General features: G+C 37.5%; 1 pseudogene; it reads right to left on the bottom strand.

Moving 5' to 3' along the window:
• Window positions 1-664: 664 nt before the first annotated feature.
• LOC129050025 (putative HERC2-like protein 3) overlaps window positions 665-21532 on the bottom strand; it is a 138216-nt pseudogene continuing 117348 nt past the window's right edge.

Here is a 21532-nt window from a genome sequence, read left to right on the forward strand (position 1 = left end):
TATGTACAGAGAAGATCATATATCAGAGAGATGATGCCAAATCCTCCTATCCATGGATGCTACCCATTTCTGCTCTTTCATGTGGAACAAATGTGAACTACTGGAGAGATTATAAATGCATCCATAGATCCCCACTGGGAACTGGAAGTTTTCATTCATTCCATGCATTAGTACACATGATAAAGATGACATCATTCCTCCCTCAAAAATCTTACACTCCAGTGGAAAGGTAGCTATAAAGAAGAATGAGAATCTTGGTAAAAGAATAATTTCCTCCTCCTCCTCTACTTCTTCCTCCTTTTCTTGCTCTTCTGTCTTTTCCTCCTTCTACTTTTCCTTCCCCTCCTTTTTCAATCTCCCCCCCGCCATTCTTTTTCTTCAAGGGAGGGACTGCATTTAATTTTCTTATGTCCACCAAGAAATGTTAGTATAAAACTAAATAGGAGCTACTCCATCTGTACTGAATCAACAGGAGCTCAGTTTTCCCTCCAGATGAATAATTCACATATATCTAACTTCTTTATCTAGATGGGAAGGTCTATTGCAATCTGTCAATAAAACAATTTTTATAAGAAAGTAGTAAGTTGAAAGGGAAATGCTACAATATTGGAATGGGAGCTGGAAATACCATTTGATTTGAATTTACAATGCACCACAGACTTACCTTTTGGTTCATAACACGGGATGGAAATGACACATTCTTCTTTGACGTGTAACTTCAGTTGTGGATCGCAGCCCCCAACATGCTCTCCACGGTGGTTAATACACACAACAACCCGGTACCGTAACCCTCGGCCACAAGTCACCATGCACTTCAAAGAAGAAAAGAGAAGCCAATGCATTTCTTTTAAGACAACCACAAAGGCATTATTGTATCATATGCAAAGGAGAGCCATGAACTACATAAATATTAAACACAAAAGACTTTTAGACAAATATTATGTAAGGAAGGGTACAGAGGCTAATTTTCTGTGATGCTTGTATTTCAGGGCCCCTCTTTTGTACAACCTTGTTCCACTTCTCAATTCAAAAAGTATTTAAGGTGAGATCGTAATTCAAGAAAATTACAAATGCCTTGAAATCTTACTGCTCAAATATCAAAGAAACTTGTTAGAAGTTTTCTCAAGTTTGATTAAAAGTTTACATGACCCTACCCAAAATAATTTTTGAAGATGAATAAAACCTTTCTGAACTGTCAATAAAAATATAATACAATTCTGATGAATTATGCCAGAGGATTATTTTTCTATTCCGTCTATAAAAGTCAGTCTTGCAAAACTGCTCTCATATAACGAGGCCATCAAAGAGTATTCAGCCAAACACTACAGAAAAAAATACTATCGATGTATCCCGATACATCTATAACTGCCACAGTTAAAGTTAATAAAAACATTATGCTATTTTTCCCTGAATTTTTGTGAAGTTTGTGTTGTCAGCATTTTTTTCTTGGATTATTTGTTTATGATTTGAAAGTTACTCTTGCCTATGAGTGGAATGTTTTCATGTCATATAAAAATCTAGAATAGCTTTTCAAATTTATCTGTGTTATGGTTTGGCTCTGTGTCCCCACCCAAATCTCATCTTGAATTGTAATTCCCATAATCCCCACTTGTCATGGGAGGGGCCTGGTAGAGGGTGATTGGATCATGGGGGCAGTTTTCCCCATCCTGGTCTCATGATAGTGAGTGAGTTCTCCTAAGATCTGATGGTTTTATAAAGGGCTCTTCCCCCTTCATGCTCTCTCTCCCTCTCCTACTGCCTTGTGAAGAAGGTACTTGCTTCTATTTCACCCTCCACCATCATTGTAAGTTTCCTGAGGCCTCCCCAGACATGTGGAACTGTGAGTCAATTAAACCTCTTTCATTTATAAATTAACCAGTCTCTGGTAGTATCTTCATAGCAGTGTGAGAATGGGCTAATATAATCTGCATGTTGGGGAGTATATATATGTATGCATTTAAAAAAATTGATAGACTATATTTTTTGAGGACCATATTGGGTTTACAGAAATATTGAGCAGACAGTACAGAGAGCCCCAATATTCCCCTTCACCCCCTTTTCCCCCTATGATTTTCCCTATTATTAACATCTTGCCTTAGTGTGGTGCCATTGTTACAACTGATGAACCCGTATTAATACATCATTAACATAACTAATACATCATTTAATATATCATTATTAAATATTAATATTAAGTCCAGAGTTCACAATGTGGTTGTTGTCATCTTTCTAAAATTCGTAATTTCTTATAATTTCCTTTCTGATTCTAAATAAACATTCCCTTCAATACTCAATATTTGTGTTTTATATTCTTGTTTTTGAGGAGTCCCCTCCAATCTGTACAAACTTCAGACCCCACCCATTCTGGATCCACCCCAGGGAGGGGCTGAGAGTTCTTGGTTGCCTTTGGTTACCTGCTATGGGACAGGCACCTCCTTCATTTGTTATCTCATGAATCCTCCTGACCCACTTCCAGGTCAGTAGCTTCAGGCTTATTGAACAGATAAACAAACGGCCCACCATCTAAGGATCTTGCTCAAGGTCACACAGTTCCTAACAGGCAGAGTGGAATTCCCTCCCAGAGCCATCTATTGCCAAAGCCATGGCCAAGCCACTGCTTTAAGAAGCTTGAAAAGTATTTTCTGACCCTCTAAGCACTTTGTACCTGTGTATTGCTAGGGACAAGTTTCAAAGATATGTTTCGAGGATATGGAGACTTTTCTCAGTGTATGCACATCAGGCAGAATATTGGGAAATCTCTCTAGTTCATGATGCCACTCTTGAAACCACTGAACAAATACTTTAATGAGTTCAGTGAAGCTTGAGATTACCGTTTTTGGAAAATTGACTCACCTACCCCCAAGTTTATCAATTTGAGATATATATAATCTTGAGTGGCTGTTTTAGCCATGAAAGAAAAAAATTCACCCAAAGAGAAAGAAAACAGTACAAGATATAACTATACTACAACTGGTTAATCCAAAGGAGTATCCTCTCCTTTTAAACCACCCTTCTGGGAAGCTGGATGCTTCCCCAATGGCACTGTCAGTGTTTACAATGGTTCCAGAACTCCTCTGCGGAGCTGCATATGTCCTCGATGATGGAAAATCCACATCACTGAGAATATATTTGATTTTTGAAAAAAGTGAAAAGTATTAAGGGTGAAGTATGGTGAATGAGAAGAGCTAGTTAACATCCTCTACTCTGATAATATGCATAATGATGAAGTCATGGTATTTATGGGGATGGAGGGTGATATAAAAGCTCTAAAGCCAACATAAAACATATGGCTAGGACTTCAGAGAGCTGAAAACAAGCTCTGCAGTTGTAGAAATAATGTTGATTGGGGGCTGAAAAAGTGAAAGTCCCTAATGTCTCGATAACAAATCCTTTTGCAGCTGAGATGATATTTTTTGCTTTCAACAAAATAGAAAGAGGACTTAAATTGCCAGCAGAAAGATCCTTAAAAATAATTTTTGATGCTAGACCATCACATGAATTTTGGCACATAACTCAGGAGTTCAAAGAACAAAACGACCTTGCTTAAATAAAATCCTTCCATCCCGGTCTATTGATTTATGTGAACAAGCTTTCCCAGTGTACACATGCAAAGCCAAACAAAACAAAATAAGAAACCAATAGTAAAAATTAACAATAAAATCATTGCTGAACACATGGCTCATTCTGATGATGAATATATGGACTAGTTTTTAAGCTCCACTTATCTTCTATCAAGATATATTAATGCATGTACATGATGAACTGTGTATTCAAAGGAAATGCAATTTTTATGTGTTATTCTTATTTACCGAACTTTGAAATATATATATATATGTTATTTTGACTGTGTATTAAAATTTACTCAATTCAGAGGAATATTTTAAATACTTAGGGCCTTATGGCCACAGGAAAGTAAAATAAATTAATCTCAATGATCATATATATTTTCTTGGAGAGAAGTAGAATAGTGTAATAAAAAAAGACTTTAAAGCATAAAAATACGTTATATTAGAATAAAATTCTGTGGGGAGAGTTGATTGTAAATGTGAGTTCAAAGGGAGAAATATGCACAACATCCAAATTGTTAAAGAAGAGGTCACCCCTGTATTTTTTAAATGAAAGATGGCAAAGACAGAAATTATCATGGCATTTAAATTCCACTAGACAGATTTTTTTGAATGCTGCAACACTCTTATTTTAAAATGTCAACATTCACAACATGTTGAAATGATATTCTTTGTAATTATTTAAACTTGTGATAGGAAATTTCAAATGTCAACCTAAATATATGTGAAGAAATGCATAACTCTCTAATCTTCTTTTTAGGGAGTATGTGACCAAAAATTAATTGATAACTTCTTCCCTAGCAAGTTTGAATAAAGTTCTACAGGGTGATGATGTTTAGTCTGGGGATATGAGAAAAAGATTGATATGGTCTTCACCTGACACTCACTTGTCCTTCAAGTTCAAGTGCTACCTCCTTTCTGAAGCTTTCCTGACACCTTCAGGTGGAGTGAATCATTCCACCTTGTGTCTCTGAAGTACTAGGCACATGACGCTACTCATGCACAATACAATACTGTATCACAACGTTGTTTGAATGCATGTCTGTGCAACTAGATTCTAAGCTTTTGGGTGGTAGGAGCAAGTTGTATTTACTTCTTAGCACGGTAGCTGACACATTGAATAAATACATGAATAGATATATTAATGCATGTATATGTTGAACTTAAGTGTGGAAATCACTTAAGAAAGCTGGAGAAACTTGAGTCAACTACACCTCACTCTCTAGAAAATTAAAGGATTAAGATTAAATTATTAAATATGAATGTCTGCATTTTTCATCTTTGACTAATCCAGCTGCATTTTATTTGTTCTGGAGGCTTACTCAGTCATCTCTTTAGAAAGTGAAAACTATGCTAATTTGACATGAACCTTGTTATACCTCTGGGGTGTTTTCCTTCTTCTCTTTTCTTTTTTCATACAACTTGACCCCATGGATGATTTCTAAATAGGTGCATTTCCAACTTCATCTCTCAGTTCTTAGTAACATGGGTCATCTCTTCAAATCTTCAACCTTGAGTCACTTCTTGTCATTACTGCCTTTGCTCAGCCATCTCTGTTTGGCCATCTCCCTAACACTAACCCTAACCCAGTGATGTTTCTCAGGTTCTCGCTTGTTTACATTCTTCAAAGAATTTAAACAATTTAAATTTTAATTCTTGCTTGTTTAAATTATTCAAAGACGGATTAGGCAACACAAGGGCAACAAATACTTCCTGATTGACTCTGCTTCAACATTTGTTCTTTACAGATTTGTTCTTTACAGTACTTAATATTAATTATGCTGATAATTACATGGAAATATTATTATTAATGTCCTTAATATTAATTATTCCTGCATACCTTGATGCTTCTGGTCTTTCTTACTTTGTCCTCCAACTGTCTTCCTAAGCTCTTTGGAATAGGAACCATGCTCTTTTACCACTTTTTTTTGTCTGCGTGCTGTCTAGCACCATGGTGGGCATATAGAAAATATCCCTTAAAATATGAGAATTAATTAAAAGTGGCATATTCTCAAATCTTACCTGAGACCCCTCCATAGCAATCCACTTGGGGCAATCAAACAGATTACAAGTTTGCAGAACCTTGGGTTTGGGTGCGTACATGCACTTCCATTCTTCTGCCTGCAATATCTCTCCATGCATGGATTCCTCCACACACAAAAAGCTCCGTCTCCGAATCCCTCCTCCACAGGACACGGAACATGCAGTCCAAGGATTATGTTCCCAGCTCAAAAGCAAACAAAATTATATTATTTATTTGTTGTTTGTTTGAAGTTTGCAAAGATGGTGGCAAAAAGTATGGCCTTAAGGTATCAGGTGTGGTTCAGCTGAATGAGCCTGGGACTGGGAGTCATAAGACTTTACACTTTTTTTTTTTTTTTTTTGAGACAGAGTCTCACTCTGTAACCCATGCTGGAGTGCAATGGTGCAATCTTGGCTCACTGCATCCTCTGCCTCCCGGGTTCAAGCAATTCTGCCTCAGCCTCCCTACTAGCTGGGATTACAGGCATGCACCACCATGCCAGGCTAATTTTTGTATTTTTAGTATAGACAGGGTTTCACCATGTTGGCCAAGCTAATCTAGAACTCCTGACCTCGTGATCCGCCTGCCTCAGCCTCCCAAAGTGCTGGGATTACAGGCATGAGCCACCATGCCTAGCCTTTTTTTTAATTTTAATTAATTTTTTTTTTTAAGATGGAGTCTCTTTCTGTCGCCCAGGCTGGAGTGCAGTGGCAAGATCTTGGCTCACTGCAACCTCTGCCTCCTGGGTTCAAGCTATTCTCCTGCTTCAGCCTCCCAAGTAGCTGGGATTACAGGCACCTGCCACCACGCTCGGCTAATTTTTGTACATTTTAGTAGAGATGGGGTTTCGCCATGTTGGCCAGGCTGGTCTTGAACTCCTGACCTCAAGTGATCCACCCGCCTTAGCCTCCCAAAGTGCTGGGATTACAGGCATGTGCCACCATGCCTGGCCAAGACTTTATTCTTAACTGCCACACACAAATTTTAGTCACAAGGTACTTAGCTCCTCACATCTGGGGTTTTTGTCAACTGGGAATAATATACCTTCCCTATTTACCCTTCATCAGACCACTGTGAAAATTAAATCAATTAAAATATACAGTGTGGCTGCATCTTCAAACTGCCTCTAAACTGTAAAATACTAATGGACAATATTATTAGAGAATCACAGAACCTCAGAGTCAGGAAGGACCATATTACTCTTTTCGGGATAAAAGGGGATTAAAATTTCTGATTAATTGCAACACTTGAGCTCCTGCTATAATACTCAGTTGTCCAAGATACGCTTGACAGCTCCAGCGATGGGAAACATCATCTTTTGAGGCAGCCTATTCCATCTAATTCTTAGAAAGATTTCTCCTATTATTGAGTTGAAGTCTGTTTTCCCTTAGCTCTATATAGTGTCTAATATCTAACCCTCATACATTTTAGGCTATTGCTACAGATGCTACAGTTCCTTGCAAACTACTTAAATTGCAAAAAGGAAAAGGAAACATATCACTCGCTGAGGAAGAGGTTGGAAGTGGTCATAGGGCATTATCTCTTTAAATCCATCACTACAAATGAAATCATTGTGAGAATATCATTTCTATAATAAATTCACACATTCATTAATTGATGAATATAATATTTGACATCCCAAAAGACAGAGCTCTTCCAAATTGGAAACTAAAAATATCAAGTGTTATCAACCATTCCCAAAAATTCAGCCACCATCTCTTTAATTGTCAAGAATATCTACGACACAAATTCCCCAGTTCTATTTGAAAATATAGAAAACTAAACTAGCAGTATATTAATCAAAGGAAAAAAGTATCTTGCAATTTCAATAAATTTATTCCTTTTTATAATAATTACTCTCTTAATATATTAGTGATACTAACACACTGTCGTATTAGTAGGATCTTCAGAAAACCACTTTATTTCACAGAATTTGTCCTCTGAAAGGTCTCTATTCATAATTACGTTCAACCAGGCTTACAGGAAATGGGCAGTTTAGTAACAGGAAATGAAATCCACTGAGAACGCTTCCTTTTCCACTTGCACACTTCTTCCTAAGCCAGCTGGCAGATATCTGGAGGATTCTGGGACTTGATATTGTTCTGTTATTTTAAGGTATTGTAGTAAGCCAGGAAACTTCCCCAGGCAATACAAGTCAGCAGGTACTAAATTATGCAATAGGATAGTTTATGCATAGCTTTTTTGCTTTGGCATTAAAATTTTACTTCCTTGCACAATGCATTATTTATACTGAATTTAATAGGAATACTTCAAAAGCCAAAACATGATAATGGGTGACCCAGTTTCAAAGCTAAAATGGTGAGTGAAAGATATTTATGATTGGCAGATGGACTAGACATATTACTTGGATGAAGAGAGCAGGAGATGTTCAAAAAGGTTCATTATAAAAAAACTTAGGAACACATAGCCCATGACAAGAGAAAGCTAGACTTTCATTCCTAATGAATGTGTCCTAACTTCTATGCACCATAGTTACAAATGTGAATGTAGGCACCTGCCGCCAGGAGACAAAGTCAGGAAATGGAAATGTATTGCCCTGCAAAGATTGATCAGTCTCAGGTGAAGCTGATTTGTTTCTTTTTGAAGTAAAGAGGGTGTGGACAATGACACAAACCTTGATGGGCAGGGATCCACGCTGCATTCCTTCAGTTTTGGTTTTGGTTTTACATTTTCAGGGTAGTAGTGACAATAATGGTCAGGAACTACCCTCTTCAAGCGGATATCCACACATTCAGCAGAATTGAGCTGATAACCTAAAGTGTTAGAAAAGGAAAGTCTGAATATTGCATTCATTTTTACTTGGCAGAGTTACCACTTGCCACACACTTTTTTTTTCCTCTTTAAGAAACTTAACTCAGTGGCTCTCAACCCTGGCTGTATAGCAGAACCACATGGGAGCTTTTAATACACTCTAATGCCCAGGTTCCTTCATGGTCCAATTAAGTCAGAAGTCCTGTGGCTGGGATCCAGGAAAACAGCATCTTTTTAAAAAGATCCTCAGGTTCTTCTCAGATGACTAAAATGCGTGGCCAAAATTGAGAATGACAATTAGTACCAACTGTGGTACTCTCAGCACTTCTAACTAAAAAATGACAATAGTCTCCTCTTAAGAACTGTTTCCAGCCCAGGTGCAGGTGAGTTATTCATTCTCCTCGGTTCATTGTCTTTTCTCCTCATTGTCACCACAGCACTGTGCAAGGCCCTTCTCTCATTTCCATATAATCTCTCTTCTTCCCTTATTGACGCTCCCATTCCAATCCCCGCAACACACCTATTTTGATTTGTTGTTGATATGTCCTTAAATATGCAACCATCTTATGTAATGTTGTTTTTTTGTGTATCTGTTTTTAGCTTAATGAATGATAATGTGTTTTAAATCTTGTTCTGTTTTCCACTTTTTTCACTCAACATCATGTTTTTGAGAACTACCTTTGCGCTGGGTGGTTGCTGGGTTGAATATTTCTTTCATAACATTTTGTGATTTGCATACACAGTACCACATTTTACTCTTCTCCCCTGGGATGCCACAGGCACCTGCAATACCAATAAGCTTTCCAAATGGGGAATTAAGCATTGTCAATACAAAAAGGAACAAAATCCATCCCCCTATGTCACTCCCCAGCCCTCATCTCACAAGCCTTCAAACAGAAGGAATGAAGACTTATTCTTGATTCTACTACATCTAATTTGTAGAGTTTCTGAGGAAAGTGAACATTGCAAATAGATGAGTGCTATAAATTTAAAAAGCAAGTCACAAAATGATGCTTCTATTTCCTGAAAGATCTGATTCCAAGTTTCCTGTCACTACATAAGTGTCTGTTAAGTTAAACTTTTTTTAAAAAAGGTAATTTTTCAAAACTAGAATGAGCTCTTTACGAAAGAAAAAAATGGCCAAAGCCAAGCGCTCTGCGTCTGCCAGTTGGCCTAAAGGTCTGAAAATACATTTAAAGTCCTGATTGTCGTGAGGAATCTGATTTTATAAACCACTAGACAGCTTTCTATAAGACACGGCTTGGATGTAAGCTGAGTGCAGAAGGACGGACTGGTAAGCATTATAAAAAGCAAGGTCGAAACCACAAGAATGAAAATCCAAATGGAGTCAATAAAATGTTACTTGGGTGCCAATATCTGCCAGAAAGTCAACGATATCAGATGGCAATGGCAATCTAGGTACTTGCTCCAGATTGATCTCAAGTGTCTCACATTGACGATTACAGATGGGACTAGGAAAGTCCATCCAAGCACCCCCGGTACTTTAGAGACCAATGGACTAATTTTCTTGATTATCCAAAACACTTTAAAATCCATTCACACACATCACACAGATTTGATGACTAATATAATTAAATTTTGGTAATGCTTTCCTTGTGGGTTTTATGTGCATATTTTATTTTCCCCAAAACAAGTACAAAATGAGATTACAGCTCCTTGAGTCAGAAAAAAAAAAAAATCTTTGTTCTAAATAGAAATAGACTTCTAAATGAAAACAGGGCATATACAGGTGTTTATAATTTGGGGAGAGACAATTAATTTTCCTCTTCTGTTTTATCACAGTTTAGAGATAGCACAAAGCAAAAGAAATGAGGCAGAGTGCCTTTCTGTATCTTGAGCAAATGAACTGAAATTCTGCCAGTGTACAGAAAATGGCAGGCTCCCCAAAAGCAGCCTAAAATCTCCCTTCTGTTCTTACAGAGACTGTAAGACAATCTCACTGCTAAGTGCTCATGCACATTTACAGTTCCAGCAGGACTACGTCTTTCCATGGGCACCCGAGTATGAGAAACACCTATTTGCTTCCCAAGAATTTAATCAACTGGATTAAGCTGAATCCCATTATAAAGTGTCTCCTCTGGAGTAGAAAGTGTCTTTTATCTTACGGATCCAAATGTGAACGTCTCTCTGAATGACTGTGTGTAAGAACAAAGAAATAAAATTTTTAAAAAAATAGATGTTTGAGCCAGGCATGGTGGCACATGCCTGCACTCCCAGCTACTCCAGAGGCTGGGGTGGGAGGATGGCTTGGGCCCACCAGTTGGAGACCAGCCTGGGCAACATAGTGAGATGCCATCTCTACAAAATATTTTAAAAATTAGCCAGGCATGGTGGCATATGCCTGTAGTTCCAGCTACTTGGGAAGCTGAGGTTGGAGGATCGCTTGAGCCCAGGAGTTTGAGTCTAGCCTGGGCAACTTAGTGAGACCTGCCTCTAAAACAAACAAACAAATAAAAAAGAGAGAGATACGTTTGTTTTTCTGCAGAGTAAGAGTACCCAAAGAGTCATAAGTGACTCAAAGATGTAAAGGAAACTTTGCCTTATAAAAATGCTTATAACATTCAAGAAAATTCAGAGGGAATTGAAAATAAACTGAATGAATGTCAGAGCTGGTAGAAACTTGAAGTGACTTACTCCACTGGTTTGTTCTCACTGTATGAATTTTGTGATTGTGCTCTATTTGTGACAAGGGATAGATTTCCACTTACGGTAGTTATTAAATTCTTTTTGTGAATATGTTTATTTAAGTTGAGTAAACGCCCCCTTAAAGAAAAATCCTTTAGTAAATAACAGTGCAGGAATAACACAGATATGGCAAGAATAGTGATGGCAATATGGCTCCAGCTGCTATCCAAAGACACCGGCTTAAAGAGGCGATGGTTCTCAAAGTGGAGTGCGTACCATCATCTCCTGGAGGATGAGCCACACCCTGGGGTTTCTGACTCAGTAGGTCTGCGGTGGAGCCTGAGAATCTGTATCTCTAGTTAGTTCCCAGGAGATGCTGATGCTGCAGGTCCAGGAAGCCCACTGTGAGAATCACCTGCTGCAGGATCATCATCATGTGGTCTTTTGCCTCAACCCTGGCCCTGGGAGGAACTAGCTGGTGAACTGGGGAGATTCACTTGTACTTTCTTTCTGTGGCACTATTCAGTCTTCTCTCCATTTCCAGGGACATAAACTTCTTCTTGGGCCTGGGCTGCCCAGGGCTTCCCATAAAAGTGCCTGCCCTGTTGTTTCAGGGGGAGCCTAAATTACAGAAGAGAGACATCTGCCTGCATATTCACAGCAACCTGGCACTGACTGAAGAGCCCTCCTTCATATACCTGTAGTTTAAAGGAGAAAGGCCAGTTTCTGACTCTAAGTAAATTGATATGCCGTAGGCTTCAAGGATTGAGATGTGGAGCTAGGCTGGGCTGGAGAAGGATTTATTCTAGCTCTTCAAACAAGACCATACCTGAGCCTGCATACCCTGATCTGGTCCCAGGTATAGTAGGAGGTTTATATAGTAGGGGAGGCAAAGGGCAAAGTTATTTAGAGCATGACTCTGATATCAAGCAGACCTGGCACCAGATCCTAGCTGCACTGTTTACTAGCTGAAAAACATACTACTGTATGCTCTTTACACTTTCTAAGGGTCAGTTTGTTCATGCATAAGACAGGAATAAGAGACCTTCCTTAGAGTTTTCTTGAAGAATAAATGTGATTATGAGCATCTAACCCATGGTTTGACACATGGTAAACACCTAGTACCACTGCCTGGTACTCTAAGGGGAAGCTTCAACATAAATCCCTATTCTAGTAAATCATGGTTCCTGGGTTGCATGCATTTATTCTTTGATTTAAAAGGTTAGTTCAGAAAAAGAGAATTATTTTGACAGTAGCTCTGGTTGCCTTCTCATTTGCTCCTGAGAGTTGCCAGTTCTCCATATCAAATGGACAATAATCTTCCACTGGAGCATGAAAGATGCTGCTTTTCTGGCATGTGTGTAGAGCCCTGGATTACACTTGTCCCCAAACCTTCCTCAACTGACTATGAAAACCTTGAACAAGGCCAAGCACGGTGGCTCACGCCTGTAATCCCAGCACTTTGGGAGGCCAAGGTAGGTAGATCATCTGAGGTTGGGAGATCGAGACCAGCCCAGCCAACATGGAGAAACCCTGTCTTTACTAAAAATACAAAAAATTAGCCAGGCATGGTAGCAGGCACCTGTAATTCCAGCTACTTAGGAGGCGGAGGCACAAGAATCACTTAAACCTGGGAGGCGGAGGTTGCAGTGAGCCAAGATTTGGCTATGGCACTCCAGCCTGGGCGACAGAATGAGACTCTGTCTCAAAAAAAAAAAAAAGACCTTGAACTAAGCAGACAATAAGCAGGGCTTTCCCCTTTACCACTTAGTAGGGACCCTTTCTCTTTTTAATAAGCTTATACTCTTGCACCTGAGGAGAGAAAAGTTGTAAATCTAACGTTAGAACCAACACACCCATTGACTCAACCTGGCTGGGCAAGTCACTCCTTCTTTCTGCTTCTCCGATTTTTCATAGAAAATTAAAAATAATACATACATTAAGGCAATCAAGAAGAGAAATGCAGTAACACAGGCAAGCAAGTTTGTTTATGGTTTTTTTTTTTTTCCTTTGGCTAAAAGTAAAAGGTGTTTTCCAAATCCATTTTGCACCTGTCTTCAAGAATAAAGGCAAATGCATCTTCTTCATTAACACCATTGCATTCAGGCTGCTGAGTAAGGTGCTGTGTGATGAGACATCTCTAATCACCACACCAATTTTAAAATCAGCTTCAAAAATGAAAATGTGAAATTTGTCTAACTCTGAGCTCTAAATATTCATGAACAAAGCCTGGACCTCACCTCCTCCACACCTCACAGTGCACGGAAAGAAGTCAGTTTGTCTCCACTGATGACTGATGGGCTGGTAAAAGAACTGAACCATTATTTTTAATAATAATATATTTAAGCACATCCTTTTGAAAAATTCTTCTAGAAGCACAACTGCAAGAACTCAACTTAAGTGTACAAATATATGGTGTTTAAACAGTCTAGTATCTAATTAAAAGGAAATGGGGGGTAGGCATGGTGGCTCACACCTGTAATCTCAGCACTTTGGGAGGCCAAGACAGGTAGATCACTTGAGGTCAGGAGTTCAAGACCAGCCTTGCCAACATGGTGAAACCCCATCTCTATTAAAAATACAAAAATTAGCCCAGCATGGTGCCACATGCCTGTACTCCCAGCTACTCAGGAGGCTAAGGTGGGAGAATTTCTTGAACCACTGCCTCAAAAAAAAAAAAAAAAGAAATAGGGCACCAATGAGGTAATATATATGTTAATTAGTTCCATTTAGCCATTCCACAATATATACATATTTCAAAACATCATGTTATACACTATAAATATATACAATTTTTGTCAATTAAAAATGCTAGGAAAAGATTAATGTGGCCAGGCACAGTGGCTCACACCTATAATCCCAGCACTTTGGGAGGCCGAGGTGGGTAGATCATCTGAGGTCAGGAGTTTGAGACCAGCCTGGCCAACATGGCAAAACCTGGTCTCTACTAAAAAATACAAAAATTAGCTGGGTGTGGTGGCATGTGCCTGTAGTCCCAGCTACTCAGGAGGCTGAGGCAGGAGAATAGATCGAACCCATAAGGCAGAGGTTGCAGTGAGCTGAGATCGCACCATTGCACTCCAGCCTGGGCAACAAGAAGGAAACTCCATCTAAAAGAAAAAAAAAAGTAAAAGAAAAAATTAATGTGTTAGAAAAACCAGGCCAGGCACAGTGGCTCAGCCTGTAATCCTAGCACTTTGGGAGTTCAAGGCAGGAGGATCACTTGAGGCCACAAGTTTGAAATCAGTCTGGTCAACATAGTGAGATCCTATCTCTCCAATAGACAAAGTTTAAAATTAGCCAGGTGTGGTGGCATGCACCTGTAGTCCCAGCTATAGCTATTGGGGATGCTGAGGCAGGAGGACACCTCGAGTGCAGGAGTTTGAGGCTACAGTGAACCATGATCACACCACTGCACTCCAGTCTGGGAAACAAAGCAAGACTCTGTCTCAAAAAAACATGAAAATGAAAAAGAAAAATCTCTAAAAAATGCAATTGGAAAAAAAAAACAAGAAATACAATTGGGATAAAAAATTTTAACAATAAAAATTAATACAGTGGGTTGGGTGTGGTGGCTGATGCCTGTAATCCCAGCACTTTGGGAAGCTGAGGCAGGCAGGTCCCTTGAGGTCAGGAGCTCAAGACCAGCCTGGCCAACATGGTGAAATGCTGGCTCCACTAAAAATACAAAAATTAGCTGGGTGTGGTGGCACATGCCTGTAATGCAAGCTACTTGGGAAGCTGAGGCAGGAGAATCGCTTGAACCCAGGAGGCGGAGGTTGCAATGACCGAGATCACACCATTGCACTCCAGCCTGGGCAACAGAGTGAGACTGCATCTCAAAAAATAAAATAAAACAAAACAAAATAAAATAAAATAAAATAAAATAAAATAAAAGTAGTATTATAAAAGGTATTTCATATGAGAAATGCTACATTTAGTGGAAGAAACAGCTTATCAAAATAATACAGTTTAAAGGGAATTTTAATAAAGTATCAATAAATCTGCTATAATATTTCTTTAAAAAATAGAGATAATAGACAAATAGAATGATGAAGAGACAATATTTAATGATATAATTGCTTAGAATTTCCTAGATTTTAAGAAAGACAGAAGTCTCTGTTTCAAAATGCTCATTGAGTTCTAGACATTTTAAAAAATAAAACAAAAAGCATAAAGAAAAATCCTAAAAGTTATCATAAACAAAAATATGACTACCTAGAAAAATGTGAAAAATCAGATTAACATCACATTTCTCACAAGAAATATTGGATTCAAGAAAACAAAGTCAAGTCCTCAAAGTGATGAGGGACAAGAATATTGAATCTGGAATTCTATAACCAAGTTATTAATCAGTAATCAGTTATCAGTTATCCTCCTATAATCAAATGACCAATCATTAATCAATGAAATAAATATATTTTCCAACACAAAATGATTCTGAAACTTTAACACTTAGAGATATTCACTGGAAAAAAAGAAAAAAAACTACTAAAGAATGTACCTAAGAACTAATATAAATACAGAAGTAGTGAGATGTAAGAAGCAATAATGATTAAATAAATCAGTAAAGCTTACAAGAGAATCTAAACAAGGATTGATTTCAAAATAGTGGTTTTATGTATTTAATTACAAAATGACATAAAAACTCCAGACACAAGATATGTGTGTAGGGAAGGGGAGGCAGGGTTATGGTAATGGAGTGGGGAGAGCACAGGTATTACAGAGATAGGATACACTGCTAAAAGGAGCTTTGTTTCTGTTCCCAACCCAGAACCCTAGAAAGTTCTATCATAGGAAAAAGTAAACTGGAAACAGGACAACCTTCAAAGGGTATAAAGCCCTGGTTCAAGTTATTTCAATTCCTTGTTAGATAAAGATCACCTGTTGCTAACCTAGCTGTCTTCTAGAAGCAAAAATAAGACAGCTAAAATCATCCAGTTGGAAGAGTGTTACACTGAAGATCTAGAAGCAAAAATTATCCAATAATAATTTTTAAAGGGGATTTTAACAAACAGTATCAATAAATCTACTACAATCTCAAATTATATCCACAACCTTTCTTCCATAATATACAGCACAAACTTTAAAAGTAACTAAGAATAGAAAAAACAAAATTTAATGACAACCCAAAAAAGTGAAAAAAAATAGACATTATAAACATAATGACAGGAAATCCAGATATTGGTATTAACTGATGAAAATATAAAAACTTAAGTACACCATTATTACCTCCTACAACCCTGGCCTTGGCTTCAGTCTTGTTTCCCCGCAGGAGGGGCCTAGCAACACCTTATGCTATTCCTATGATTATAACACAAGTATTGGAACACTTTGCCTCGGGCACTGTTTTTCAGAGAACTTGGAACAAGATTAAAATGTTCAAGAAATCAAATTATAAGATGGGGAATTTCACTGGAAACAAGCTATAACTAAAATGGAAATTCTAGGAATAAAAGATGCAATGATTTAAATCAATATCTCAATGGACGAACTTAAAAGTGGATTAAAATAGACTTTGGCAAGTATTTTATAAAGAGCCAGATAGTAAATATTTTAGGTTTTCAGGCTGCATGGTTTCTGTTGCAACTATTCAATTCTGCTAGTATAGTGCAAAAGTAGCCATTGACAATGTGTAAACAGATAGGGGTGGCTGTTCTGATAAAACTTTATTTACAAAAACAATGATGGCCTGCTGGTCGTAATCTGCTGATCCCTGAATTAGACACACCTGAGCAGAGGATCAGTAAAATGACAGTAAAAAGAAAGTGGAAATTAGACAAATTGGATACAGGTAAAGGTAGAATTACAGTCCTTACAGTCCCAGAAATACATAACAAAGAGCTTGGGAGAGAAGTTAATCTGAAGAGATAATAAATGAGAATCTGTCAAAAGTGATGGTGGATCTCAAGCCACAGATTCATGAGACACCTGGACTTCAAGCTGAAGAAAGGCACTAATTACACCATAGCCCAATTGATGAAAACTCAAAACAAAGGGAACGCACTTAAAAGCAGATGAAGAAAAAGGACAAATTACCTTCTAAGGAACAAAAAGAAGACTGATAGCTGACTTCTCCACAGAATAAACTGAAGTCAGAAGACAATAGGGAGATATCCTCAAAGTGCTGAAAGAAACGTTTTATAATCACAGAAGGGTCAATTCACTAGGAAGATGCGATGATTCTAAATGTGAACATACCTAACAACCTAGCCTCCAAATAGATAAGGCACAATGCACAGTCACGGGGTAGTTTTAGCACATCTCTCATGATAGAATAAGCAGACAAAAATCAGGAAGGCTATAATTTGGAATAACACAATTACTAAACATGACCTAATTGACATACATAGAACATTGTATCCAACAACAGAAGACTACACATCACATTCTCCCAAACTTTGTTATATTCTGAGCCACAAACCAAGTTTTATAAATTTTGAAATATTGAAATAATATGGAGTATGTTCTTTGACCACAGTAGAATTAAGCTATAAAAATAAATTTTAAAATGATTACTGGAAAATTCCCTCATGGTTGGATGTTATACTTCCAAATAATCCACAAGTCAAAGAATATGTAATTACAAAACTTACAAAGTAATTTAACTGAATGATGAAGGAAAACATTTCATATCAAAATTATTAAATTAAATATAAGGTATGCATTGAGAGAAATTTTTAGACTTAAATGTATATGTTTTAGGGAGAAAAGATGAAAATTAATGATTTCATAATCCATCTCAAGAAGTTTAGGAAAAAAACAGCCTATGGGATCTAAAGAGGTAAGAGTGGACATAATAAAGATAGGAGCAGACATTAATGATAAGGAAAGAAAACTAGAGTAAAACAGTTATGAACCCAAAAGTTGTTTCTGTGAAATGTCTAATAAAATTGATAACCCTCTGATGTGACTGAGCAAGTAGAAGAGTAGGCACAAATAGTCAATATCAGGAATGAGAAAGAGGACATACTACAGGTTGTTCAGAAAGTGAACGAACAATAAGAGGATGCTATGAAAAGTATGCCAATAACTTTTTAAAAGTTATTTGAAATAGGCAAATTCATTGAAACTAAATGGACATAAGAAATAAGAAAATCTAAAGAATCTGTATCTTTCAAAGACATTAAATGCATAATTCTAAATATTTCCTGGTGCACACTGCCAAACATTTAAAGAAAAAAAAAATGGCACCAATCGTATGCAAACTATTGCAGAGAATAAGAGGAAACACTTCTAAACTTGTTTTATAAAAGCAGAATAAAATGCCAAGACCTGAAAAAGGCATTCCAAGAAAACAAACAAGCAAACCCTTTCTTGCACGTAGGTACCAAAACGACAACAAAAACCTTAAGTGAAATAATTTAAAATCACATCCAGTGATATATAAAAGGATACACCTTTTAACAAACAATAATTAATATTAACAATAAATTCTTTTTTTTTTTTTTAAATGGAGTCTCGCTCTGTCACCCAGGCTGGAGTGCAGTGGCGCAATCTTGGCCCACTGCAACCTCCACCTTTCAGGCTGAAGCGATTCTCCTGCCTCAGCCTCCCAAGTGGCTGGGACTACAGGCCCATGCCACTACACCTGGCTAATTTTTTGTATTTTAGTACAGACAGAGTTTGACCGTGTTAGCCAGGCTGGTCTCGATCTCCTGACCTCATGATCCGCCTGCCTCAGCCTCCAAAAGTGCTGGGATTACAGGGGTGAGCCACCACGCCTGGCAACTAACAATAAATTCTAATCGAAAAGAACAATGACTAGGTAGGTTTATCACAGGAAGAAACAGTTGGTTTAACATTTGAAAAATCAATGTCATTTATTACATTAAAAAGGAAAAAGGAGAAAACCATGTGATCATCTCTAAAGATGCAGAAAATGCATTTGATAAAGCTCTGTGCTTGTACATAATGAAGCAAACTAGAAAAAGAAAAATATTCTTTCACCAAATAAAATATCTATAAAAAATGTTATAGTAAAAACCATATATAATGGTGAATTATAGGGAACTTTTCTCCTGAAGTGAAATGCATAACAAGGACAGCTGCCATCTTCATTATTTGCAGATGTCACAATTGTGTATGTATACAATCCAAAAGAATTCACAAACTATTAGTATTAATACATGAATATAGTAAGAATATAATGTCAATACACAAAAATCAATATTTCCACACCCCAGAAACAAATAGAAACTGAAAAAAATACCATTTATAGTAACACCAAAATAACCAACACCTGAAAATAAATTTAATAAAAGATATTAAAGACATAGAGTAAAAATTATGAACATTACTGAGAGAAATTTTAAAAGAACTAAAAAATATATGGATATGCCATATTGATGAATTGAAAGACTTAGTATTGGAAAATGTCAATTTTCCTTAAATTGACATACAGATCCAATGCAGTTCCAATCAAAATCCAGCAGATTTTTAAAAACAGACAAGCTGATTTCAACGATATAAGAATGCAGTGTCAAGGAAAGCAAAGATAATCTGCAAGAACAAAGCTGAAACTTACACTTCCAGATATCAAGACTTATTTTAATGCTACAGTAGATATATCACAATGGTTTTGGCACAAATAAACAAACAGATCAATGAAACAAAGTAGGGTCCATAAATACATTGTTATTACCAGACTTCAGAGAAATAGGCAACAGATCATTCCTCACCTAATGGCTCTAGGTCAATTAAACAGTCATATAGAAAAAATATTGATTCTATTATACCTCACAATGTATACAAACTAATTTCTAGATGGATTATAGCCTTTGGTGTGAAAGGAAAAACATTAAGGCTTCCAAACACAAACATAGAAGAATATCTGAAGGGCTGGGCATGTATTCCCAGGACTTTGGGAGACCAAGGTGGGAGAAATGCTTGAGCTCAGAAGTTTGAGACCAGCCTGGGCAACACAGCTGGATCCTGTTACTACAAAAAAAAAAATTTTTTTTTTTTAATTTGGCCAGGCACAGTGGCTCACACCTGTAATCCCAGCAGTTTGGGAGGCTGAGGTGGGTGGATCACTTGAGGTCAGGAGTTCAAGACCAGCCTGGCCAAAAGGGTGAAACCCTGTCTCTACTAAAAATACAAAACACTTGCTGGGTATGGTGGCATACACCTGTAATCCCAGTTACACAAGAGGCTGAGGCAGGAGAATAGCTTGAACCCAGGAGGTGGAGGTTGCAGTGAGGTGAGATCATGCCACTGCACTCCAGTCTGGGCGACAGAGCGAGACTCAAATAAATAAATAAATAAATAAATATCCAGGCATGGTGGCGTGCACATGTAGTCCCAACTACTTGGAAGGCTGAGGTGAGAGAATCACTTGAGCCCAGGAGGTCAAAGCTGCAGTAAGTCATGATTGTGCTACTGAACCCCAGCCTGGGCAACACAGCAAGACCGCATCTCAAAAAAAAAAAAAAAAAAAAAAAAAAACCACGAACAAACAAAAACAAAAAGAAGAATTTCTTCATAATTCTGGATGAGGCAGATTTCTCAACCAGAATACAAATAGCACTAAGTAAAATGTTAAAGACCGATAAACTACACTACAGTAAAATTCAGAACTTCTGTATAGGGAAACTGATAGCCCTAAATACATTCAATGGAGAAAAAAATGGAAATAGAATGAATTAAGAATTCAGCTCTAGCAGCTGAAAATATAACACCAAAATAAATCCAGACAAAGATAAAAGAAATAAAAACTTATATAAATAGAAATGTAAAAAAACCTCTGCATTAATGAACAAAACAAAAATCTAGTCGTTAGATGTCTCAGAGACAATGTTTGGATGGTCTGAACAAAACAACAACTATGCAAGGAACCAATAAACGAGTTTAGGAATGAAAGAGACATTGTTATAGGTAAAGAGGAGACTGTTTTTAACAATAAGGGAATACCATGATTACATTTGAAGAGCTAAGTTTCAAAAATGAGATGAATTGGATACTTCTCTAGAAAAATGTAAATTTCAAAATTGGCTAAAATAATAAGCCTAAGAGAAACATAAATGGTTTCTAAGTCTTCTCCATTACCACCGAAAAGAAAAATAAGAAAAGAAAAAAAAAAAGAAAGAGAAAAGGCATTAAGCTAGATGTGTTACAGAAAGAGAAATCCTTAGCATAGTAGACACATTCCATTCCCTACCAGCATCCATTTCTCCTTTCCATTCTACAGACACTCAATTTTGTTCATGTTCATTCCTCCCTCCTGTGTCTTACATGTACATCCTGATTGTTTTTTTTTTTTTTTTTTTTTTGAGATGGAGTCTCGCTCTGTCACCCAGCCAGAGTGCAGTTGTGCAATCTCGGCTCACTGCAACTTCCGCCTCCTGGGTTCAAGTGATTCTCCTGCCTCAGCCTCCCAAGTAGCTGGGATTACAGGCGCCTGCCACCATGCCCAGCTAATTTTTGTATATTAGTAGAGACGGGGTTTCACCATATTGGCCAGGATGGTCTCGTTCTCCTGATCTCGGGATCTGCCTGCCTCAGCCTCCCAAAGTGCTGGGATTAC

This window comes from Pongo abelii, chromosome 16 (assembly GCF_028885655.2).
Source record: "Pongo abelii isolate AG06213 chromosome 16, NHGRI_mPonAbe1-v2.0_pri, whole genome shotgun sequence".
NCBI classification, from domain to species: Eukaryota; Metazoa; Chordata; class Mammalia; order Primates; family Hominidae; genus Pongo; species Pongo abelii.